The sequence below is a fragment of the Eumetopias jubatus genome, unplaced genomic scaffold (assembly GCF_037043125.1).
Source record: "Eumetopias jubatus isolate StellerSeaLion01/CBP00866 unplaced genomic scaffold, mEumJub1_p1.0 scaffold_1, whole genome shotgun sequence".
Classification (NCBI taxonomy): Eukaryota; Metazoa; Chordata; class Mammalia; order Carnivora; family Otariidae; genus Eumetopias; species Eumetopias jubatus.
The window spans coordinates 154,984,445-155,010,685 of NW_028274807.1; the positions used below are offsets into that span (position 1 = coordinate 154,984,445).

At 41.0% G+C, this 26,241-nt stretch overlaps 1 protein-coding gene across 2 annotated transcripts in view; it reads right to left on the reverse strand.

Moving 5' to 3' along the window:
- Window positions 1-26,241, reverse strand: part of ANO10 (anoctamin 10) — a 228,844-nt gene that overhangs the window by 108,360 nt on the left and 94,243 nt on the right. The window lies entirely within an intron of this gene.

Here is a 26,241-nt window from a genome sequence, read left to right on the forward strand (position 1 = left end):
AATAAATTATCCAAATCTTAACTTAAAAGCTACTGCTGTTAAATGTGGATCAAAACCAGCCAGGCCTTTTCCTACAGGAATGCATACATGCAAATACACAAATGCACAAGTTGTTTACTTCTCATTTCATTATTGGGGCCATCTTGCCAATAATCAAGAGTCATATACAGTTCTATTTTTATGACGGCAAGCTACACCATTATAAGAGGTTTTAATCAATTACCTAATGTTGGACACACACCTTCCTTTAGTCCTGAACTTGACATTCAACATTAGCTAAAGAACTTGTGAGTCTTCTTACAGTTTCTTCCTTTGGTGCCACTCACATAGTAAAGGTCTCCCCATCCAAAGGTCAGCTAAATATTTACCTATAACTCTTCTGAATATTTTTATGGTTTTCATGTTTACGTTTATATCCTTAATTTTACTAAATTTAAATTCAGTGTATAACTTAAAGAGGGGATTGACCTTTATCTATTTCCTCTAAATGGCTAGCCAGTTGTCCCAACACCATTCAACAACCAATCCATCATTTTTCTACTGGCAGGAAATACATATGATAACATATACTAAATTTGTGTATATATAAATTTCTGACAGTCCCTGGACTTTCTGTTCTGTTCCATTTATCTATATATTCTGATGCCAGTACCATGATGCTTTAGTTACTGTGGCTTTATATGATATGATAGGGCAAAGCCTTACCACTGCATTATTTTGTTCAAAAATGTTCATGGCCATTATCTAACATTTATTCTACCTGATTTAACTTCAGATTCATATGTTTCATACACAGTTTACTCATTGTTATTTTGTAAGTTTTTCTCGCATAGTAGATTTGAATGATGGATTTCTCTTTTAGCTTATTTACTTTTTTCCTACAATTACCATGTACTTAATCATATCTAATTAAATACCAAAAGAAACAAAAGAAAGCTCCATAAAATAATTGTTGGTAGGCCTGATGGTTGTCCCTAAGCTTTGGCTTATGGTGGCAATATCCTTATACCCAGTCTCTGAGTGTTTCTGAATCCTGGGGAGAAAAGGGTCCCTACTTCTCCTGGGCCTGCCCTTGCCTCTCTACTGAGCAGGGTTTGTAGCAGTCAGCTACATTTGTTAAACTTAATTCTCATAACACTGCACCAACTTCCTCAGGAAGGGAAGTCATGGGTTGGTTCTTGGTGTCTTTCTGAAGTTGGTCTGTCCTTCCTTCTTTCACCTGTTCTATCAGGTGATAGAACTCATCAATCCTTGTAGGCTGCATTGGGCACCACTTCCCCATGAGCTCCCTGTTTCTTTACTGATGTACTTTCCCCCTAACTTTTGTTTTTCTTTGTAATGTATGCTAGTTTCTCCCCTTACTTCATCATCTTCTCAGAAAATCCTGAGTTAGAGCACTTTGTGGAACTTTGTATGAACAAGTTGTACCAGTAATAAGCATTAAAATAATGAAATAACTTAAAATTAACTGCTAAAAGAAAACAAGTCTAGATCTGAATTCATGGGTGACCACAGTATGGATTCTGGAAGAAGAAATAAATCATGGTATGATTTATGATTGATAAGTGATTTCCCTGGTCTATTTGACAGAGGCCAATCTCTAGAGTAGGCAGATTTTGGGGCTTTTCCCAGAGAAAAGCCAAGGGCTCCACTATGTTATAATACCCAATTGAGTGAACAACCTATTAAAAAAAATCTTCTTCAAGGGGCGCCTGGGTGGCTCAGTCTGTTAAGCGTCCGACTCTTGATTTCGGCTCAGGACATGATCTCAGGGTTCTGGGATCGAGTGTCGGTCCCCCGTGTCGGGCTCCATGCTGGGCATGGGGCATGCTCAAGATTCTCTGTCTCCCTCTGCTCCCCCTACCCTGTTCTCTCATTCTTTCTCTAAAAACAAACAAACAAAAAAAACTTCTTGAAAAGACTTCTAGTCCCCACAACTACTGGGTATGCCCTGGAAGGTTAGCCGCAATTGTTGCCCAACTATTCACCTAATTAGCAGGATGGGTATGTTCTCTTCATGTTAAGGCACAAATAATAGTACCTTTTTCCTTTTAGCATGGGTCAGATTTTTTTTGCTAATTTGAGAAAGTAATGTGTAGACATGATTAGAAAAAATTAGACAAAGGGTACACTGAAAAGTAGATCTTCCATCCATTCCTGACCTGCCTCCTGTCCCCATCCTACAATGCTCTGCCTAGAAACAAGCCCTGTTATTTATCTGCTGGTCTACAAATAGAGAAGTCCTTTATTATTCATCAAATTAAAATTTGGCCTATTACATGACATTGAGGAGATATAGTCTTATAAACCGTAAGAAAGCTAGCATATCAAAAGTGTTATATTGGATAAGAGTTGTCTAGCTATATAAAAAAGATAGAGTATATTTTCCTTTTTATTTATGAATATGAAAATAATTCATGAAATGTTCATTCAACAAAGATTTATCGAACATCTACCATATGCTAGGTACTGTCCTAGGACGCAGGGATAAAAATGAAACAAGACATGATCCACCCACTGTTAACCTCCAGTTCATTGTGTTAAGAAAACAGTTAAGAACAGTTGATGGTTACTTTTTTTTAAATTTTTTAAAATTATTATGTTATGTTAATCACCATTCATTACATCATTAGTTTTTTTTTAGTATTATGTTATGTTAATCACCATACATTACATCATTAGTTTTTGATGTAGTGTTCCATGATTCATTGTTTGTGTATAACACCCAGTGCTCCATGCAGAATGTGCCCTCCTTAATACCCATCACCAGGCAACCCACCCCCCCACCCCCTCCCCTCTAGAACCCTCAGTTTGTTTCTGAGAGTCCAGAGTCTCTCATGGTTCGTCTCCCCCTCTGATTCCCCCCCTTCATTTTTCCCTTCCTGCTATCTTCTTCTTTTTTTTAATATATAACGATTCATAAATGGTTTTTATGTAAAGATATATTATTGATTTAACACTTAAAAAATAACCATACATAAAAACCATTTATGAATCAAAAAGAATAATCTTGACACAGATCCAGAGCTCACATACTTCCTCAGATCCTGGACCCCCATCTCAGATGTCCTTACACCTCCCTTTACTGTCAGATGAACCTTGGGTGTGATCATGCACAACGGCTCCCAGGAAGGTGAGTGGACATGGCCTCCCTGCTTGGACAAAGTATAATCTTAGCACAGAAGGTTCTTGCTGCTGGTTATGAGCAGAAAAAGAAGTATCATTCACACTCAGATAGAACCCTTGGACTTTGGCAGAAGATGGCCAAGCCGCATAACACAGGCACACATGGTGGGCCAGGGCGGGAGTGTCCTGAAACTATTTTACTACAGCCAGTCTCTGGGGAAGCAGTTCTGTTTCTTATGCTATGCTTTAACACAGTGCTTACCACGTACCAGGTCCTCCTCTAAAAGGATATTAATTGACAGCAATCCCAGGAGGTAGGAACTATAGCCCCATCTCACAGGTGAGGAAACTGAGCAACAGTCCCTACCTATTAGTGGCTCTGTTTATTCTGATGGCTTATACCTGTGATAATGCAGGCTGGCCGTCTACTTGGGGAGAAGTTTTCGGGCAAAAGTAATTAATTCAATAAAAATTTAACTCTCACCTCTATGTTGTGTTCATAATTGATACAATTTTTCTCATTTTAAACACTGTGAAATATTTGTACCATGCATATGTGGCAGATAATTCAAAAATAAATTGACTCTGATCTACCATTTGGCAAAAGCTTGAGAAATCAAATAAGTTATTAGACTCCCAAATTCTGTCTCTATTTTAAGGTGAGAGCACCTAAAAGCAAAGCCAAGTGCCTAAGTAATATTTTCACAGCCCCCTGAGGAAATGCCTCTAAGTTAAGGAACTTTAGAAATCATATTGAATCATCTGAATGTAATACCATACACATTTTCTAAAACTATCCTCGAGGACATTGATCGTCATGCAAATCAAGGTTCCCTAGTCAAGGAATTATATGATAAGGTCATCTTTGAGTTCAATTTTCTCTGAAGAATTTTTATGCTTCTTTTTTTTAAGTTTTTATTTTAATTCCAGTATAGTTAACATACAGCGATTTAGTGTCCAATTTAGTGATTCAACACTTCCATACATCACCCAGCGGTCACCCCGAGTGCACTCCTTAATCCCCATCACCTATTTCACCCACCACCCCCACCTCCCCTCTGGGAACTATCATTGTTCTCCATAGTTAAGAGTCTGTTTCTTGGTTTATGCTTCCTTTTTTAATAACAAAAGATTTACTCCCTTTCCTTTTTCACTTCAGCTGACCTGACAACCAAGCCAAGATTAAGTGCCTCATCTCATGAGGGTGTTAAGTGCCTCATCTCATGAGGGTGTTAAGTGCCTCATCTCATGAGGGTGGGTGAGGACATAGTGTCCCTTTTATTCCAGATATCGTCTAAAAGTTTCTTAGCCTCATTATCCTATTTGCATTTTAATTTCATTGTTACTTTCTTCAAGTAGGTAAAAGAAGAAATAAAAAATAAATACTAAATTTAAATGAAATAATACAGAAGCTGGCAATCCAAAATTCAATAATATACCAAAAAATCATCAAACTTCTAGAACTTAAAGATAAGAAAAGACCCAGAGAAGTAACCACCTTTATTGAAATGTGACTGGTATGTTTGCCCTGAAGAGAGCTTTAAAAGAAAGAATGGACGAGAAAGAAAAAAGCCAGTTTACAGCTGCAGGCATTTCTAAGTCATCAGTATTGAACAGACTAAGGAGGATAAAAGTTAATTACCACATGGTTAAAATCAAAATGCAACTCTGAGGTGTGAGAGGCCTCTAGAACAAACGGACGACCTTATTTCTGCTCTCACCTCCTCCCAAATGTCACCACAAGGCCAGCCCACAGTGCCCAGAAGGCTTGCAGCTCAGGAGGCTGGGCTTCAAGGCCTGGAGGGGCTTCTGGGCCCACTCCCTGCCGCTGGAGAGACAGGTGGCCCCTAGGCACACGCCCTCACCTGACAAGGGACTCAGGCAGAGCCTGAGACAAGGCAGGGAAGGGAAGACAACTGCAGAGATGTGAGGCTGCATTCATGAAACAGAGTACAGAACACTATTTTTAAAAGGGGGTGAGACCACTCAGAGAATAAAGAGGAGCTCTTGGATACTAAACATATGATAGAAATAAATTCAACAGAACAATTAGAAAATATAGTTGAGGAAGGCTTCTCAAATAGACAAAAACAAACACAGAGCAAAACAAAGAGAACAAGGAGACACAATGGTGGAGGCTGGGGCAGGAAGGGTCCATAACAAATGGTAAGTCTGGATAATGCAACAGAAGCCCAGCAACAGAGAAGACAGGAGATGTGGAAATGATCGTTTTCAAAAAAATAATTCACAACATTTCACAAAAATGAAGAACAGGAGTTTGCAAGTGTCATGTTCAACTGTTGGGAAAGAAAAAAAAAAACCACCAAACCACAAAAGAATATCACTATGAAATTTCAAAATATCGGGGATAAAGAGAAGACTCTGAAAACTTCTAGAGAGATGAGGTCACATAGAAAGACTGGGGATCAGATTGGCATCAGCCTCTCAACAGCAGTGCTGGAGGCAACTAAGCAATGCCTTCCAAATTTGGAGGGAAAATGAGAATGAAGATGTTTTCAAAACACACAATTCCAAAATTTCTCTCATGCACCTGCCAAAACAAGGAAGGGGACTACGAAAGGGTATAGGGAACAAAGCAAAGCAAATTCTCAAGAAGTTGGAAATAAGGACGAGTAACCTGCCCAGATTGAAATAGGCCAACTCAGATTCCAGGAATAAGCTCTCATGGAAAACAACAAAACATAACACGGATAGGTTGATGTGTTTCAGCATAGTACGTTCCAGAATCAATAACAGGTATGTAGAAAATGAAGCAAATAAAAAATAAGGCAATTACCAACTCAATTATATTTAAGGAAATATAATCATGGCACACTACATGGTAATCTGTGGATAACAGTTTCAAAATAATAGAATCATCAAGGATGAATTTGACCAAAAGTTGTGATGTAAAACAACATTAGGGGGATAGAGGAACAGTGTATGGTGGGTGTAAAAACATTCATATCACAGAGTAGGGAGTCAACAAAACTGAAAAACATATTATTTAGGAATGTAGAGGTAATGAGCAGAAGAAAGGGCTAAAATATTGAGTCACTGACTCCAGGGAATTAGAAAAGGGCTGTGACCTATTACTTTGTTATTAGTCTTAAAGGAATATTTGGCTATAAAATTATGAATATGTATTACTTTCAAAAAATAAAATATAATTTAAAAAGGAAACTGAATATGCTTGGTCAACTATAAGCAGAAAAATTTGTAAAATCCAGTTTCTAAATTATAGTCAAGTACTAAGAGTAATACCTAATCTGTGCCTTTAGAGAACCATGGGATTTCAGGGTTGGAAGCACCTGAACACCTCTGCTCCCGGAACTGCTCCCAGTACAGCCATGCCCTCCAGAAGGACACAGGACACACTCAGATGAACAGGCTCACCCTCCAAGGCCCCTGAAGCCTCTTCCTTTCTGAGTTCCACTTCTGACAGCTCTCTACCTTCTGAGGGGTTCTCTCTGCTTCCCAAACCATGCGGCAAAAGGGCCAGAAGCAAACAGCTGCTGAGCGCACAACTCCCTTCTGCAGGAGAGCAGCTAGACCGACACAGGCTGCCCTGGGGAGCAATCCCAAACCCTCCAAGGAAGGGGCGCATGGTGGAGCCTAGGTTGGATGCTCCCATGCTCACCACTGGGCAGGCAACACGACAGGGTGGGGGCACAGCTGCAGTCAGGGATGGGGGCTGCGGCAGGTGGGGGGGGCACTTTCCAGGAGAAACAAGAAATGGGCAGGCAATCCAATAATTAATTAGGACATTGATGTTAGAGAAAGAGACTGCTTACTGAATTTGTCTCTTAAGAGATTCAATTTTTGGTCATGTTTAAGAATTATTTAATTATATCTTCTCTTGGAACAAATGATTATATACTATTAGCTTCCTGTGCTCTGGGCCCTGATGAGTGATCACCATCAAATGCCCCAAAGCAGAAATCTAACAGGACAATCATTCCTTTAGAAAAATATCTCATTCCCTTCTTTGCCTTTGCTCATTGTTGTGGAAAGAATGATTTCCTAAGTGACTTTACCCAGAATAAAAAAGATCTGCTTCCAGACCCAAGACCTTTTCCTCAGAAAAGTTTAGTAACTGTATATTTTTATAGTAGTTGGGGAATCTGGCAATTTTTCCTTCGGGTGGCATGTTTTGTTCTTTTCATTTGCATTGTAAGCTGGCAATTTCCCCAAGGGAGCCACACTTCTGTAACAAGCTTCTGGGTAACCTCTTCTGGGTAACTGCTGATGCACCCTGGGGCACCACTCAACACTTGGCCTTACTCCCAACCATGCGCAAAACACAAATGACTAAAATCAGCCCCAGCACCTCACGCTGCTCCATGGATTCATCAGTCGATACTGTCCATGAATGAGTAGAGGTGGGGGCTGTACTCTCACCCAGGGCGCAAGACCCATTGACTAAGAATGTGGACTTTCTTTGTGTGCAACTTATTGCGCTGCTGAGTAGGGGCCTGCTATGGGCGGACAGAACTGATTATGCACTCTTCAGGGTGACCACTGGAGACACAGGAGGCAAAGGAGGTTACAGTCATTTTCATCACACTACTATGGAGATTAGCACACAGTCTGATGACATGAACTCTTCAATAACTTTATTTCAGGTACTTGAAACATGATTCAGTTAGTTGGTACTGTGAGTACATGCTAGAGAAAATCATTTTTCTCTCTTCTTTTTTTGTGCTAGAGGAGCACTTTTCTACAAAAAAAAAAAAAAGCATCTTATTTCCAGGTGACTAAATAAAGGGCATAGAAAAAAAGGTCCTTCTCTCTCTGTGAGGACTAGAAAGGCAGGAAGGGTAGTGACACCTACAAAATAAATGACCTAGTGTTTTATTTACTCTCTAAATAAATATTGCAAATGGCACCAGGAAGTTAAAAGTGTTACCTGGCCTGGCTCACTGGGGTACAGTGTTAACATCTTTAAAATTGAGATTACTTAAAAAAATTTAAAACCTGTTTTATTAGCTGATGGTCAGTAGTGGTCCTGATCAAAAAAGACTGTTTTACAATAAATCAACAGCTACCTGGACATTTACAAATAAAAATTTCCTTTCATAGGAAATAGGAGGGAGACTCCTTGTGTCATGGGCAAAAACCCCCTTTCCTTTCATTGATGAGGTCTTCTGCTATAATCATCTGAAAAGAATAATCCTGTAAAAGTACCCTGTGCATCAATGTAGTGCTTTAAGGATCTTAAAGTCCTTGGATATTATTTCTTCTGTCACAGCAACTGTAGTAGGCAGTTATGAATGTGACACATGGATGAGGCAAAAACAACTTGTAGCCCAGAGAAGGCTTGCTTATAGTCACCCAGTGTGAGGGAGTTGGGGCTGGAGTCAGGCTTTCCACAAGGAGCGCTGTTCTCTTTTTCTTGCTAAATCCAGGTCCCTTCACCTTCTCAGATCTCCAACTAGGCAACAACAAAAGCCTGGATACTCTGTGGACAGCTCTCCCCACCAACAAGCAGTATTCCTGCTTGTTGCAATGAGCCTTCAGCCTAAAAATTACTGAAACTCTACAACTTTTTATGTCAACACAAGGAAAATAACAAGCAAAAAAATAAAATAATCCAAATCCTGGCATTTCCAAAGAGAGGGGTGAAAAAGCATTTTAGAGCTCCTCCTTAACAGCAGCAAGATCATATTTTAAATCGTAATGGTAAAGATCAACATCTTGGTGTTACCCCGTAACCTGACAAACACTGGGCAGCAGACAGCATCGGAGAACAGACACTTGCTCTGTACTAACACTGATGTAGACTAAGGAAAAGGATGGAAAGCTAGGATAGGGCGCTGGGCGGCTCAGTCGGTTAAGCATCTGATGGTTGGTTTCAGCTCAGGTCATGATCTTGGGGTCCTGGGATGGAGCCCCGTGTCAGGCTCCGCGCTCAGCAGGGGATCTGCTCAGGCAATCTCTTCCTCTCCCTCTGCCCCTCCCCCTGTGTGCGCTCTCTCAAATAAATAAATAAATCTTGAAAAAAAAAAAGGAAGCTAGAATATATTTAATACCAAACTTGATAAAGAAAACAAGACACCAATTTCACTTATAAATATAGATGCAAAAATTCTAAATATGGTACTGACAAGTAGAATCCAGCAGTGAATTAACAGAATAATATATCATGACCAAGCATGGCTTATTTCAGGACTGCTGAGATGGCTCACCATTTGGAAAGCTATCCGCATAATTTATTACATTTACATTTTTAAAAAGTGAAAAAATAAAAACCCTATCAAGAAAGCAAAGAGACTAAAAAAACAAGCAAACAAAGAACTACCTAAAATAGAATAAGATCAAAGCCATTTACTACAAACTTAAAACAACCTATTCAACAGTGCAACACTAAGGCCATTATTACTCAAGTCAAGACTAAAGATGTTTATAGTCAATGTTGTTTTGGAGGCCCTAGCTAATGCAATAATAGAAGACAGCAAATAAATGGTATAAGTATTGGCAGAGAAGAAAAAACATGATCTATATTACAGCTATATGAGTATAAACCCAAGAAACAAGTAACAACCAATTACAACTAGTAAGAGAGCTTAGTAGTTGTTGGATACAACTATTTTTTAAAAAAAGCTTTTCTTTATGCTCATAATAAGTAGTTAGAAATGGATGATTAGAAAAAAATATTATTCATGAAAGAAATAAAAGCAATGAATTACTAAAGAAAAACAAGAAAGGTACAGAGTTTATATGAAAAAAAGAATAAATTTTTATCAAAGGATATGTAACAAGACATTGATAAAGAGACCCTAAATACAGCGTTCTTAGATGGGCAAACTTATCATTATCACAAAGTATTAATCTTTCCAAAATTCATATATAAATTTAACACACTTTCAAACAGAACCCAATGGATTGTTAAAATTGAACTGAGTAATTTTAAAGTTCAGAAAGAAAAATAAATGTATGAGAATTAGCAACAAATTTTTAGGGAAAAAACGTAGGAGGGAAAATTTTAGGGAAAAAAATTGCCATACAAAATACTGAAACCCTAACAACTATAATTAAAACAATATGGACTGGCTCAAACAAAGACAGAAAGGTCAGTGAAATAAAATAGAGAATCATAAAACATATGGGATAAAGATTTCAGGTTGCTAGAAAAGATGGCTTATTTAATAAATGGTATGAATATAAATGGCTATTCCTTTGGGAAATACAAAGTTGGACTCCTAGCTCAAAAACAAAAATAATTTCCAAGTGAATTAAATGTTTAATGTAAACGTAAATGTAAATGGACACCAAGCAATCCAAACAAGAGTCATTCCTGTTGTTCTTTTTCTGATCCAAGAAAAGAAGGGCCTCTCTTTCAGGCTCCTGTCCCCCCCAGCAGGGGGAGGCCTAGAGCTGGGGGAGATGTCACCCTTCGGGCTCTCTGTGACCCTACCACTTCCCACACACCCTCTGCCCCACCACGGACCCTTGATGCACCTGTTATTTGCGCAGAGACCCCTTACAGCTAGTTCATTGGTAGAACTGTAGCATTTACCCCAATGCTCTATCTATATCTATCTATATTCTCTATTTTTTTTTTTTTTTTTTTTTAGGTAGGCTGCATGCCCAGCGTGGAGCCCAACACAAGGGCTTGAACTCATGACCCTGAGATCAAGACCTGAGCTGAGATCAAGAGTTGGACACTTAATTGACTGAGCCACCCAGGCACCCCTCAAATATAATATTTTTGATATTGCTTTTATGATACATTCAAAGAGAGAAGGAAAACAGCAATACAAATTGAGCTAATCTAAATATGAAATTAGAGAACCCTAAAGTGACATTCATGATACATACCTTAATGTTGATGTTTAATTTCTAATTTTGTTGCTTCATCTCTATACTTCTTATATGGAATGACTCATTTATTTTGTCCCTATCATAATAAATTCTCAGCTGTGAATCAAGTCATTAACAATGTGGTAATTATTTTAAAGAATGAAGTAACATAGAATTGCTCTACTCATATATTTAAGGCATGAAGTACTGAATCCTTGTTCTGTGCTGAGGGGGCGTACGTGCAGTAGGGTAAGGCCCCAAGGACTGATGGGGCTGCTGTCTGGCTGTGGGCAGGTGGAGCAGGGGGCTGTTTTTCCCTCCCACTTCCTGGGAGGCTACTGGGCATGTCTGTGTTCTCACCATCGAACGGTTTTGCAATGCAACAGTCTTGAGGCTGTGGTGGTTGGGGCATTGGAGTGTGCTCCCAGACCTGAGTAACTTAAGGTGGTGGTGAATACTGAGCAAGAAGCGAAAAAACACACCCCAGGCAAAATTAGGGGATCACCTGCAGCCTTCTTCACCAGAGTCCCAGAGCTCATGAAGAGAAACCACTGGAGAGGGACCAGTTGAAGCATTTGCCCCTGTTTTTCTCAAAACGTTTCCATATTTCTGGGGCACCTGGGTGGCTCAGTCAGTTAAGTGTCTGACCCTTGATTTCGGTTTAGGTCGTGATCTCAGGGTTGTGAGAGCGAGCCCCGTGTTGATCTTAACATTCTCTCTCTCCTTCGCCCTCTGCTCCTCCCCCGCACCCTCTCTCTCAAAAAAATAAATAAATAAGTAAAAGACTTTAAAAAAATGTTTTTATATTTCTGACGTCTAGTAAAATTTATTTTTTTTTAAGATTTATTTATTTATTTGAGAGAGCGAGAATGAGAGAGAGAGAGAGTACATGAGACGGGGGAGGGTCAGAGGGAGAAGCAGGCTCCTCGCTGAGCAAGGAGCCCGATGTGGGACTCGATCCTGGGACTCTGGGACCATGACCTGAGCCGAAGGCAGTCGCTTAACCAACTGAGCCACCCAGGCGCCCTCTGACGTCTAGTAAAATTTAGAGCCCAGCTAAAATCAACAAGTATTTATTAAGTGAGCACATGGCGATGCTGGCATTATGGGTACCATGACAGGAACACAGTAGACACAGACCCTATCACAAGGAACTTACAGTCTACTACACGTGTGGAATCCAGGCGTGAAGCAAACACAAAACATCTCTATAGTAACAGATAGTCAAGTGTGGCTCAAGTTCTATAACCTCCATAGAAGGACCCTGAATATAAAGAAATGCTCTAGATGGGGAAGCAGTTACCAAGGAGGGTTCGGCAGAGGAAGTGTAGGGTTTCAGCAGGCAGACAGGAAGGCACTGACCAGAGGAAGGGGGCACTGGCAAGGGGCAGAAGCTGGAGTCAGCAGTGGTGCAAAAGAACTGGGTGTTGGGAGAGGAAGAGGTGAGAAGTGGGAGGCAAAACCCACTTCCTGCTGTTACCTCACTGCACCCAATCTTACACGATGTGTTCTCATCACCGAGGATCCCAATTTGATGGGGCTTTTAAAAAACTCCTTCAGAAAGATTTTTAAAATCATCACTCTTAGGCTACATATAAGAAAACAAAGCACGATACCAGTTAACATACTCATTCCCCCCCCACCCCACCCCCCCATTCAGAGTCCAGCACTTCGGAGTCAAGTCTCATCTCAGAGTCGAGCGTGCTCAGGGTTTCGGTAGAGAGCCTCCTAGGGCGGCCCAGCAGTGCAGGGGATGCAGCAGTGGTTAAAGGAGTGCTTCGCCATGCACCCAGGCCACCCCTCCAAGCAGCTGACACCCACTTGCAAATTTCAATGCTGCTCCTTACCCGATCTTATCAGAAGGAGTCAGTGAGAGGTTTTCTGCACCACCCAGGGCTCCTTTTCCCTTTTTCAAAGAGTGCTTAACAGCTTCCTGGCTGAAACTAGGAGGAGCTGCAGTTGCCGAATCATGCTACCAGGAGAAACATTCCATTTGCCCAAAGCACTGGCAATGCCAATGATACCATGGCAGCCGCTATAAAATGCAGTTACCTTCAGAGGTGTCCAAGTGAGAAAACGTGCCCTTAGAATCAATGAAATGGGGTGGTGTGATGTATTAAGCTTTCATCCTAGACTATAACTCTAAAGATATTGGTAGTAAAATCACCCTTGAATGTAATTAACCTGAGGACAGGATTTGTCTTTTAAACCCTGAAAAGATGCATTAGTAAGATGTGTGTGTGCACAGGTGCACGTTGTGTGCATGCGCGCACACACACACACACACACACACACACAAATAAACCCATTACAGAAATGATCCCAATATATATTTTAGCTTTATCCATGTATGCATTCTGCATTGGGCTGGGGTAATCTATGAAGGTTTACAAAGGCCGGACAAGCTTCCGAAGTCTATTTGACTTCTTATAGGTCAGTCTAGAATGGTGGCCAAAGAAACCAATAAAAGGGGAAGCATCCTGTAAAAGGTCTGCAGGAAGACTGGGGAGGGTTGGTGGGTAAAGAACTGAATTAACCCAAATTTGTCAGTAACAAAATCAATCGTATCTGGAGGAGAAGGGCTATCATAAGTTCCGAATGTTTTTTAAAAAGTCTTACTACTATAAAGCCATTCCTATCAAATGGGCTCAATAAACTGTGGCTTTGGTAGAAATACTGGAAACAGTCCCAGTCCTTGCCTTGGCCCAGCCTTGTCAAGTCCCTAACCTCAGCTCTGTGTGGGTCTGAGACTAATTCTGTCCCCTCTGGGTGGGTGGGGAGCCCTGGGATAAAGAAGTGAATATAAACAACTTTGGATACGTCCTATCATAAGGTCACAACAACATTTTCTAAAAGTCATAGAGCTATTTTGTGCTTTCTTCTTTTAACATGTTTGAAATGCTTAACAGACTCTAACCTACTTTTATGAGTTAGATGTATTTGATCTGAGTTGCTTATTGCTCAGAGAAGTTCACTTGTTAGAGTCCAAGGATGCTTTGCCAAGCTTTTGACGTGTTTGAGTCAGATAAAGTCTGCAAATAAAGTTTAACTTAATTAACTAATTTTGTGTGGAGGTTAATGGTTTAAGGAATCCTAATGTGTTTGTTCATAAGTTTATTAAATATTATCCAGAATATACATGAAAGCGATTGTGATTTTCATGTAAAATTTGCTAGATTTACAAATAAAACAAAGCTTTATAAGTTGAGCATAAGAAACACCATTTTTCATATTCACAGTTTTAATTACCTGTATATTAAAAAGCAAGTAATTTTGAATAATCCTTTCTATGCACTGGGCCATCCACAGACAATAAAACACTAAGAGAACTCCATTAATGGAAAGACAGGAAACCTGGAGAATCTGGAGGGGTGAAGGGACCGGAGAAATCACTGGGACACAGATCCCTGGGGGGAGGCCAAGGGAAGAAAGGTGGAAAGTGGCCATGACATACGCTACCTGGGTGCTCGTGTGCCTGAGAGTCTTACCTGAATAAGAAGGACAACTGTATTATTCACAACTGCCCAGAGTCCAGCATAACATGACTGACATTCTGCTGAATGGGACTAAATCTGCAGGGGTTATTGGGAGGAAGCGGGTGAGAGGGGGAGTGAAGAGGGGGGGAGGTCTGGGACCCTGGAGCCATAGCAAGGTCCTTGCTCAATCTCTTGGCCCACACCACGTTCTGTGACATGGAGTACAAGATCACCCACGTAGACAATGGTCTGGACCTGGTGGTCTCCCATGTCCAACTTAAAAGCAAACTGATGGAGATCACTGAAACTATGCATGCGTAAATCACTGGTGGATGGTAACCTTTTCTACAGCCAATAAAATCAAGCTGTTAAAACATTATAGTTTTAGAAATCAGAACAATGTGAGCTCCCTCTAGTGGTTTAAATACTTTTAAATACCCTCAGATACTAGAAGAAGTTTCTACTTTTTTTTTTTGATCATTTATTTTTATTTTTTGTGTCATCCAGTCCTTTTCCTGTGGGGAAACCCACATCTTATAAATAGTGCACCACAAATTTCATCCCAGTAGATGAGGAGAGGGGTAAGCCCAGAGATCAAATGTGATGGCTCCCAAGTCACACAGCAAGTTTCTCTGCCCCTTCAAGGTCAATGTAAGCAGCAGGGAGTGATGGGGGTGGGGACAGACTGAGCTGGGCCTCGTGATGCAGGGAGACTGGGAGAAAAGACTGGCATTAGGCCAAGGGGAATGAGCTGTGGCCACAATATTAACAAAGGTCAAACAGTGTTGCTGGGGCAGGGGAGGGATGGGGCCACTGAGTGATGGGCATTAAGGAGAGCACCTTGTGGTGATGAGCACTGGGGGTTGTATGCAACTGATGAGGCACTAAATTCTACTCTGGAAACCAATATTACACTGTATGTTAACTACCTACAACTTAAATAAAAAATTGAAAAAAAAGAGTTCATTTTCTCAGGTGGCTACACAATCGTCTCTGAAGAAATTAAAAAGGACTAGTTTCTAACAGACTTGAGGCCAATCCCAGCCGAACTCTGCAGGCCCCTGCGGCTGCTCTGACTGAATTTTTCGATGCTGCCCAGTAATGCATCCTACTAAACACTGCACTCTAGTGAGGCGGTGTCACAGCTGAGAAGGAAGGAATTTTTTTACTGCATAGCAACCCCGAGTACGGTTTGCACTGAAGCTCTGGGTCTTGCTACATCATGGTGCAATAAAGTGCTGGGGAGCTCCAGGTGAGCACAATCAATACAAACAAACGAAAAGGCCAAAGGCAGAGGAACCAAAGAAAAAGCATGAACTACACCTCCACTAAGAAGTGTAAATAACAATTATGAAGCAAATGGGACACGTAATTGCTACCTCAGTGATTAGCGCTGTGGCTGTGATGGTCTATTTTTTCTGCCATTGCGAAGGGAGGTATTTAAAAGGTTGGCTCACTTCGTTTACAGGAGAAAGGCTTTTCAGAACATCATTCTTGAATCAGTTTCTCAAAAAATTACCAACTAGTCCAAAGTCTCTTTCAAGATGGTTTGAAAATCCGATGAAATTCTTCTGAATTCTCAAGTACAAGAGCAGTTTCTCTGATCTGCTCTAGTAAAACTGAGAATACAGGAAAACAAAAGCAGCTTTCTGGTACAGGAGATGGTGTCAGCGTAAATACAATTCCATGACTGTGAATTGCGTTTCTTAATACTGTCTAAGTTGTATACTGACTAGCACGTCATGTATAGTTGAAAATAAATACAGTTAAATCCAATGTGCCTGGTAATTTCTACAGAATGTTGAACATTGGATCCCTGGTCAGAATAAAATTCTCTCTCACGCTGCTTTTGCTATGGGAAAATCAGATTCAAATTAAAGTTGCTTTAATTATAAGAGCATTTTCCCTGCTGAGTCCAGGGACTGCCTCCAGGCTTGATTCCCTTGATAGATTTCACTAGTGGACTGACTGAAGGGCATGTGGTTTTCATAAGATGTCATCATCCCTAGGGCTTTACCCAGGTTGCAGTGAAGCCCCAAATTATGCTACGTCAAAACCCTTTATCTGAGGCGTTCTTCAAAACCTCAGACTGGCTTTCTTACTTATCAGGGGTGAGGTATCACATTTTCTTCACATGCTCTTTTCATGCCATCTTTCAGATCGTAGAACCAAACGCTGTCATTTTTGACAGATATTCCAGAGGAGTATGTCAAGAAGCTAAAGCTGTCAGCCAGTGGACTTTGTTTCATTCTGGTCACTATTCTGCAGTTTTCACATCTTTGATTTTATGTTTAACAGAATAGTATGGTGCCTCAGGGCAGAGGCCATACCTTTCTTCTTCCCCCAGAGGGTCAGGATATTATGAGTATGGAAAATAAGGGATAAAAGATACTTGCAGAACAAATGAATTTTACATTTCAATGTGCAGCACAGATAAGTATACCTTGTCTCTTAGGAAGAGTTAAAAAAGGTAAAGAATTTAAGATGTAAATAAGTAAAAAAAAAAACATTCCATCCAAAAATTTTTATGATCAATAGAATATGTTTAAGATATAGTGTTCCTGTAAAACTACAATTTAAAATGAGCATACTTTATTACACTTTGTGTATGCTTGCTAATCATCAACTTAAGAAGATCTAATGCTCTTACACTATTATCTAAACCTTACTTGCCACAATTCATTTATGATATCCTTATCTCAGAAACAATGGCTTATCATCCTTGATGCCTCGCTTTTGTCCCATCCTACCTGCAACCTATTACCAAATCCTTCTGATTCTGCCTTGAGAATATATGCTGGACCCAATCCCTCCTACTGCCCCCACACTTACTGGCCTGGCCGAGGACCCTGCCACCACTGTCCCAGATCACTGACGTGGGCTCTCAGCTGCTCTTTCTGCCCCATCCCCTCCAGTGTGTGTCACCATAGCAGCCAGAGTGGTCCCACGACCATGTACTTCCGACCACCCTCCTCTGCTCAGAACCTCCTGTGATTCCCACATCCCGTGCCCTTACCCCAAAAAGCCTGTAGCGAGCTGCCTTCCCATTCCCCCTGTTGTATGTCTGACTCATTTCCTCTTTCCCTTGCTCACTCCAGTGCAGCGCCATGAGCCTCCTCCTTCTTGAACACACCAGGCCCAGGCCCACCGCAGGGGCTGACTCCAGGTCCTGACTCAAGTGTCACTCTCCCTGGGAAGCCTTCTCACCACCCCATCGGGACACTACCCATCTCCCTTCCTCACCGTATTTTTCCCTTAGCACTTACCGCTTACACATACTGAACATTTACTTATCTTACTCATTATCTACCTTCCCCCCCAAATACCTACTACATGAGGGCAAAGTTTTTTCTTCTTTTTGCTTGCTGCTTTATCATCATTGCCAAGAAACATGTCTGGCATGGAATTTGTACTAACAAATCCTTACTGAATTAACTGAATGAGTTATAATTCCTATTTACTGGAAGACTCTAGAACTCATCTAGTTTCATAAAAAAAAGTACTTCAGTGCTTTATTTGCTAATAGATTTGACATTGATACTTTTTACCTAAGAGTTGATAAACACATTTCTCTCTGTAGCCCTAGCAGCCAGGAAAGTCACCAGTGCCTTCTTCTTTAGCCAGAGTCCAGAGAAGCTAGGGGGAAAAAGTGAGAATTGTCCTGATATGCCTTTTGAGAGAGACAGGGTGGGTGCTCTACGCTCTTCACAGGAAGGAAGAACAGGTGTTCGGCAAGGCTCAGGAGCTACCACAGGCCAGGACTCATGTGGAACTGAGGCATGCTCCTTGCTCATGGCTGCTCCCTCAACCAGCACCGCAAGCAGAGAGGTCAAGTGTGTGAGGCACCCCTCCTCCCACGACCCTGGCTGCTGCTAGCCCCTGGAAGATCAGCACTCCACCAGCCAGCACTGCCTGGAGGTCCTCACGGTGAAGGCCAACCCTTCACGAAAAGACAGAGAAAAAGGAAACATCCCAAACTTTTCAGGGTAGCAATAGTGCAGAAGAGTCACTGGTGACTGAGTGACCAGACCACTCAGGAAGGGCATGTCTCAGGGCGCCTCGTGGCTCAGTCGGTTAAGCGTCTGCCTTGGGCTCAGGTCATGATCCCAGGGTCCTGGGATTGAGTCCCACATCAGGCTCCCTGCTCAGCAGAGAGCCTGCTTCTCCCTCTGCCCCTTCCCCTGCTCATGTTCTCTCTCTCTCTTTCATTTCTCTCTCTCTCTCCCCTCTCTAATAAATGGATAAAATCTTAAAAAAAAAAAAAGAAAATGGGCAAAAGACAACAACGGACATTTTACTGAAGAGGCAATACAGATGACAAATAGGCACCTAAAAAGATGCCCAACATCATTAGCCATAAGAAAAAGGCAAATTAAAATCACAAGGAGATATTAATACAAACCCATCAGAATGGCTAAAATAAAGATTAGTGACACCACCATTCTGGCAAGAATGTGGAAACTGGTTCACTCATCCATTATTGGTGGGAATGTAAAATGGTACAGGCACCCTGAAAAACAGTTTGGCCATTTCTTATAAAACTAAACACACAAATAGATGTTACTTTTGGACATTTATCCAGGGAAATGAACTCTTTAGTTCACACAAAACCTGTTCAAAAATGTTCATAGCCTCCAAACTGGGATCAGCTATGATGTTCTTCAATTGCTGAATGGTTCCATTCACAGCACAGAATACTACTCAACAATAAAAAGGAACAAGCTACGGATACACACAATAACTTGGATTAATCTCCAGGGAACTGGGCTGAGGGAAAAAAGGCCAATCTTAAAAGGATATATATATATATATACTGCAGAACTTCTTCATGTAACATTTTTTAAAAAGGTTTATTTATTTATTTTAGGGAGAGAAAGAGCATGCATGTATGTGAGCAGTGGGTAGGGCAGAGGAAGAAGGAGAGGGAATCCTCAAGCAGAACTCCCCACTGAGCGCGGAGCCCAATGTAGGGCTCAATCCCAGGACCCTAAGATCATGACCTGAGCCAAAAGCAAGAGTCAGACCTTTAACTGACTGAGCCACCCAGGCGTCCCATTCATGTGACATTTTTTAAAAGACAGAATTTTGTAAATGGAGAAGAGCTGGTAGTTGCCAGGGGTAAGAGATGCAGAGGGTTGGGGGTGGAGGGGGCAGAGGTAGGTGGGGTTATTAAAAGACTAGAGGAATCCTTGTGGTGGTGAGCTGTTCTGTATCCTGACTATGATGGTGAACTCACAAACCTACATGTGATAAAATTATATAGAACAAACACACACCTACACAAACACACACACACACACACACACACACACACACACACACACACTAGCACAAGTAAAACTGGGGAAATCTGACCTAGATCAGTGGATTGTATCAATGTCAATATCGGGATTTGTGACATGGCTCTATAGTTTTATAAAATGTTACCATTGCAGGAAACTGGGGAAAAGGTACATGGGATCTCTGTGCATTATTTCTTACAAGCATGTGAACCTACGATTACCTCAATAAAAATTTCAATGAAAAAAATCATAAAGTGATTTCTGCCATGGTCTGATTAAGCACCTTCTCCCAAGTCTTTAGGACCTACCCGAATATGTCCCTGTACAAGGGAGCAAGCTTATATAGTTGATTCAATTGATGGTTAATTAAACCCACCAGATTTACATAAAACTCCCCAATAATCCTACTAAGTCAGCTCGAGTTTACATTCTGCACACTATTTATATTTCCAGCTACACTGGAGAAAAAATTTAGCTTTTTAAATAATATGTTAAGTATGACATAATCACATTTAGTTTTGGTACTGTTCTCAAGGTGACAAAAATTAACTACCTAATGGTTATCCCATCTCATGGTTTAATTAAAATTGTTATGAACAAAAATAGTATAGCTTGATTAATGTGACCAATTAGTGAATTTTTATAAGCAATGTTCAAAATTTCGTGATCACTTTAATAATTTCATTTTTAGAGACTACAGCTTTAAGTGATACAGACAGTTAATGCAAAAAAAATGGCAATAAAATGATGGAGTGCAATATGCACAAAAAAGTGAGTGTTATTATATTTCCAACATAATTTATTTATACATTATAGTTATTTGGCTTTTTTACTGCTGCTCTAGTAACACAAATTAGATTTTTTAAAAATTTACAAAATATAGTCCATATATCAATTTATTGACTTGACAGTATCTGCAAAATCTCAGAAAAATGTTTTAACAACGTCCTAGTTCTAGACATTTCCAATTCTATTTAGCCTGAGAGTGGAGTCTGCATAAGCTCTTCCATATTAAATTAATGTCTGTCTAACATTCAATCTCTATCTCTGCCTGAAAATAATCTTTTGTAAAATAAACTTAAGCATCTTTCTTCACATGTAAATCAGGACTGTGAATACACAATCAGGCAGAGGATATCTGCCTGGTTTGGTTCATGTGTGCTACTGTCATTGCCCTTCATTTCTGAGCTGCCACCTTAGCACCCCACTTTTAGTTTTAGGATATGTGCCCTGAATGGGCCCTGATATCAGAGAGGATCAGAGTGGCCCTTGTGTGCAGTCCCATAAGAACAGGCCTGCTGTCAGCTTCTCTGGAGCTCAGAAAGCACTCACAGTAGAGGGGCTCTTCAGTGTGAGGTTAAATCTGTGGATGCAGAGGGCCACGGTACAAGGGCCAAACTGTCGAGCAGCACATAGCCTTGTCACATAAACTCAGGGGTCACAAGCTCCAACTGTGCTGTCCTTAAAGGATGACCCAGGCTGTGAGCTGGGGGGGGGGGGCGGGCGGGGCGGGCTGAAGCCCCTGATGGTGGAGTCACACACAACCACACAAACTTCTAGGAATCCATTAGATGGCAGAAAAGGGAACAAAGAGCGAGAGGGTAACTTAAATCTAACTACACCAATAACCAGGTTAAACATAAATGCCATAAAATCCCAATGAAAAGGCAGAGATTGTCAAACTGGATAAAACAGGAAGAAACAGTACCTCTGAAACTAATACTACACTATATGTTAACTAAATTGAATTTAAATAAAGAATTAAAAAAAAACAGTGAGACCTAATCATATGCTGCCTAAAAAAATCCTTAAAATATATAGACACAAATAGGTTAGGAGAAGGATGTTTAAAAAAAAAGGCTACCGTGCCAACATTAGTCAGAGGAGAGAGAATACATGGGAAACATGGTATGACACCAGAACACGTTATGGAAGCACAGTAATTAATCATTAATCCTAAACAGGGAGACCAGGGAAAGGTGATGTCTGAACTGGTCCCTGGAGGACAGGGGGTCCTCTGCTAGTAGCAGTTGGATGGGCGAAAATTTGAGGACTAAGGAAACTCCAGGCAGACACAGACACCGCGGTGCGCCAGCGCCGGTGAAAGGAGCGGGGGGTGGGTGGGGGAGGGTGGGGGTAGGGGAGGAGAGACAGCTAAGAGGCAGATCACAGAGGATCTTAAGTCCCTTGCTATGGATGCTGGATTTTATTTTATGAAAAGGGGAACAACCAAAGGCTTTTCAGATCACAAGCGAGATGGCTAGAACTGTGCGTTACAAATATTGGATGGTAGAGGAAGAAACCGAAGTCAAGAACAGTTAGGAGCCCACTGAAATATTCCAACAAGGCGTGACAAGAGGGGCCCTGGAGCAAGGTGGATGGCACCTCAGGAAGGAGGCTGGAGGAGACATTCTAGTGGTAGAATCAGCAGGTGGGAGACAAAAGAAATCTCTAAAGGCAAAGAGGAAAGCAAACATGGTCGATGGTTTCAAAGTGAGTTACCATGCAGACAGTGATCCGGTGTGTTGTGACAGAAGACCAGAGAAAGGAGGAAGCACAAGAGTGGGGTCGCTGGGAGGATGTTGTGCTCTCTTCTGAGTGGCTGAGGCGGGGTGCCTACAGAATGGCCATGGGGAGCTGTCCTCAGGCAGCTAGAAAGGCAGAGCCAGCAGACGGAGACACAGACTTCTGAGTTCGCTGCATAGACAAGACAGCGACTCTAAAGAGCAGCAACCACACAGTCATTACAGCCAGCTTCAGCCCAGGCCTCTTTAGGAATTAACCACCCAAAACATCTTTTCTAGTCTTTCATCTCTTCCAAAGGGTCAACATTTCACACAATTTTACTGAAAATCAAGATACATAAACTTCAAAAATATTCAAACGTTAAAAACCTATAGCATGTATCATATGACCTCACTGATATGAGGAATTCTTAATCTCAGGAACAAACTGAGGGTTGCTGGAGTGGTCGGGGGTGGGAGGGATGGGGTGGCTGGGTGATAGACATTGGGGAGGGTATGTGCTACGGTGAGCGCTGTGAATTGTGTAAGACTGTTGAATCACAGATCTGTACTTCTGAAACAAATAACGCAACATATTTTAAGAAAAAAAAAAAGAAAAAGAAGAAGATAGCAGGAGAGGAAGAATGAAGGGGAGTAAGTCAGAGGGGGAGACGAACCAGGAGAGATGATGGACTCTGAAAAACAAACTGAGGTTTCTAGAGGGGAGGAGGGTAGGGGGATGGGTTAGCCTGGTGATGGGTATTAAAGAGGGCACATTCTGCATGGAGCACTGGGTGTTATGAACAAACAATGAATCATGGAACACTACACCAAAACAAATGATGTAATATATGGTGATTAACATAACAATAAAAAATTAAATTACAAAAAAATAAAAAATAAAACCTTAAAAAAAACCTATAGCAAATTGTTTCCTGCTTCGATATTAGTAATATTTACTCATAATTAAGTTAATTAGCCCCATTTATGTCTACAGCACAGCTTCTCAAACTATCTGTGGTGAAGGACCAATGTTTTAAATTCCTAGTCCATTATGGACCTACCTATGGCCCTACTGTGAATGGAACTGTGTATTACCCAAATTCATATGTTGAGGCCCTAACCCCCACCGTGGCTATAACTTGGAGACAGGGTTGACCAAGGCATAATTAGGATTAAATGAGTCCATAAGGGTGGGGCCCTGATGTGACAGGCCTAGTGTCCTTATAAGAAGAGCTCCCAAAGAGCTCTCTCTCTCCCCCTTCCTCTGAATGTACATGAAGAAGAGGTTATGTAAGCACACAACAAGATGGTGGCCACCTGCAAGTCAAGGGAAGAGGTCTCCGAATGGAATCTGCCCTGCTGACACCCTGGTCTTGAACCTCCAGCTACCAGAACTGTGAGAACTACTTTCTGTTGTTTCAACAGCCACCCAGTCTATTGTATTTTGTTATGCAATCAAAGCAGACTAATACCACAGGTGACCAAAATGAGCTTGCACAATATGCAAGTCGCACACTACTCTGCTTGGTCTATACCTTGTTCAACAACACGAGACCACTGACCACATGCTTAAATGTCACAGCAATGTCAAACTGTCTTAGACATTTTGAGACACTTATGCCCTGCTTCCGTGCTTAATCTCACTGTCGACCAGTATCAAACACTTTGTGGACTAACAGCAGTCTGCAGACCACGCTTCAACCAGTACTAGTTTATAGTCTTTCTGTGACAGTTTTTTTTTTTAATGCAACACTTAGCTTAGGCATAAAACTCAAAATAAAGGCATAAATATTAAACACGTTTGAAACCAGACATATGCTATGGAGTGAGGGAAATAACAGAGAAGCTCGGGATTCTATCATATACCTAAGCCAAGATCCCTCAAGACACTGCAGAATGAAGGTTCTTAAAAATGAATAGAACTCTGCCTTGTTTATAATGCCTTTTGCATTCTGTTTCTCTTTTGCTCTTCCTTCAGTCTCTGCAATCATATCCAGAGCACATTATAATTAGATTACAAGCTCAAAGCTGGAGTATGACTTCTTCAATTGACAATATATATACCAAACTCACCAAACAGATGCCCTCGAAGGACTCTGACTTAGATGGATAAGCAAATTAAGTCCCACGATCCTGCCACTGAGGTGAGGACCCTCTATTCCCAAAGAAGAGATGTCCGACTTTCTGACGGCCATTCCAGAGGATCTTTGATGCATGCAATCTAATGCACACATTTGGTTTTCACTCTGAGCCACTACTGGTTTGTTTGTTTCCTATGAAGAAGTGTTCATTCATCTTCACAAGCTTCATGTAGCTTCGATAGCACAATTGAGGACAATGATTACCTTTTCAGCACTCATGGAAACAAGCCAGAAATGAGTGGAGATCATCATGGTTTCAAGCCAGCATCATGCCTTGGCAAACACGTAGGTTTACAAGACCACAGAATATATTTTTTGCAAACAGGATTGCTGTGAAAAACTTTGCTGGCTGAACTTTCCTCTTTTTTCTATGTCCACTTCTTCACAGTTCTCAGGACTCAACAAGGAAGAGCTAGTAAAGAACAGAATTTCAGAACTGCAAAGGCCCAGAATAACCAATGGCAACCTCCTTGTAGCAAAGATGCCAGCTATTCACCTAAATAAATTTTTTCTTTCTTTTGGACACAGAGCTGGAACACATTTCCCCAGGCTCCCAGTGGCCACATGGTCTCCCAATGGCTGTGGCTGATTTCCATAGACAGCAGAACATGAATAGAAATGACCTTCCAGGCCTGGTCCATAAAACCTTCCCTCTCGCCAACCTGCATGTCCCTCCCTTGCACCCACCTTGATCTCAGGTCTTATATTTAGGTCACTGATCCATCTTGAGTTGATTTTTGTACATGGTGTGGGGAGTCAAACTTCATTCTTTTCCATGTGGATATTCAGTTGTCCCAGCACTATTTGTTGAAAAGACTATTCTTCCCCCTACTGAACTCTCTTGGCACTCTTGCCCCAAAAAATCAACTGACCATAACTGTGAGTGTTAATTTCTGAACTTTTAAATCTATTCCACTGATCTATAAATCCATTTTTATACCAGTACCACACAGTCTTGATGACGGTAGTTTTGTAGTAAGTTTTGAATTTGGGAAGTATGAGTCCTCATACATTCTTCTTCTTTTTCAAGATTCTTTCAGTTATTCTGGGTCTTTTGCATTTCCACATGAAATTTAGAACCAATCTCTGCAATAAATTAGTTGGGATTTTAATAGGGATCATGTTGGCTCTGTGGATCAATTTGGGGAGTATTGCCATCTTCTGATACTATTGTAAACGGAACTGTGTTAATTCCATTTTTTGATTGCTCATTGCTACTGTATACAAATACAATTCCTTTTTCTGTATTGTTTCTGTCTTCTGCAACCCTGCTGGACTCATTTATTAGTTCTAATAGTTTTTTAGTGTATTCCTCAGCGTTTTCTATTAACTAAGTTGTGTCATCTGCAAATAGAGATGGTGTGTTTCACTTCTTCCTTTCCAATCTAGATGCCTTTTATTTCATTTTCTTGCCTAACTGCCTTGGCTAGAATTTATAGGGAAATGTTGACTAAAAATGGCAAGTATCAGAAGTAGGCATCTTTGTCTTGTTCCTGATCTTAGCAAGAAGGCTTTCAGTCTTTCACCAGTAAACATGATGTTTGCTGGAGGTTTTACATACATGCCCTTTATCAGGTTGAAGAAAAGGGATGATTTTTGAAACCCTTCTAACTGTCAAGTCTTTACTACTATTTACAGGGAAACCTTATATTTAAAAGCTGGGCCTGGTGATAAAACGATACATGGTAAAGAAGCTCTGTTTGCTCACTTCTAGGAAAAATGCCAGTTACGGAATGAAACTTCACTAAACTAACCCAGATGCTCTTGGCACAAATGAGACAGTAGAGAAGCTCCACACACATGAGAAGGTAATCACCATCACCAGCCATCAGGGAAATGAAAAGCAAAACCACAATGAGATACCACTTCACACCCACTAGGATGGCTACAATTAAAACAACAACAG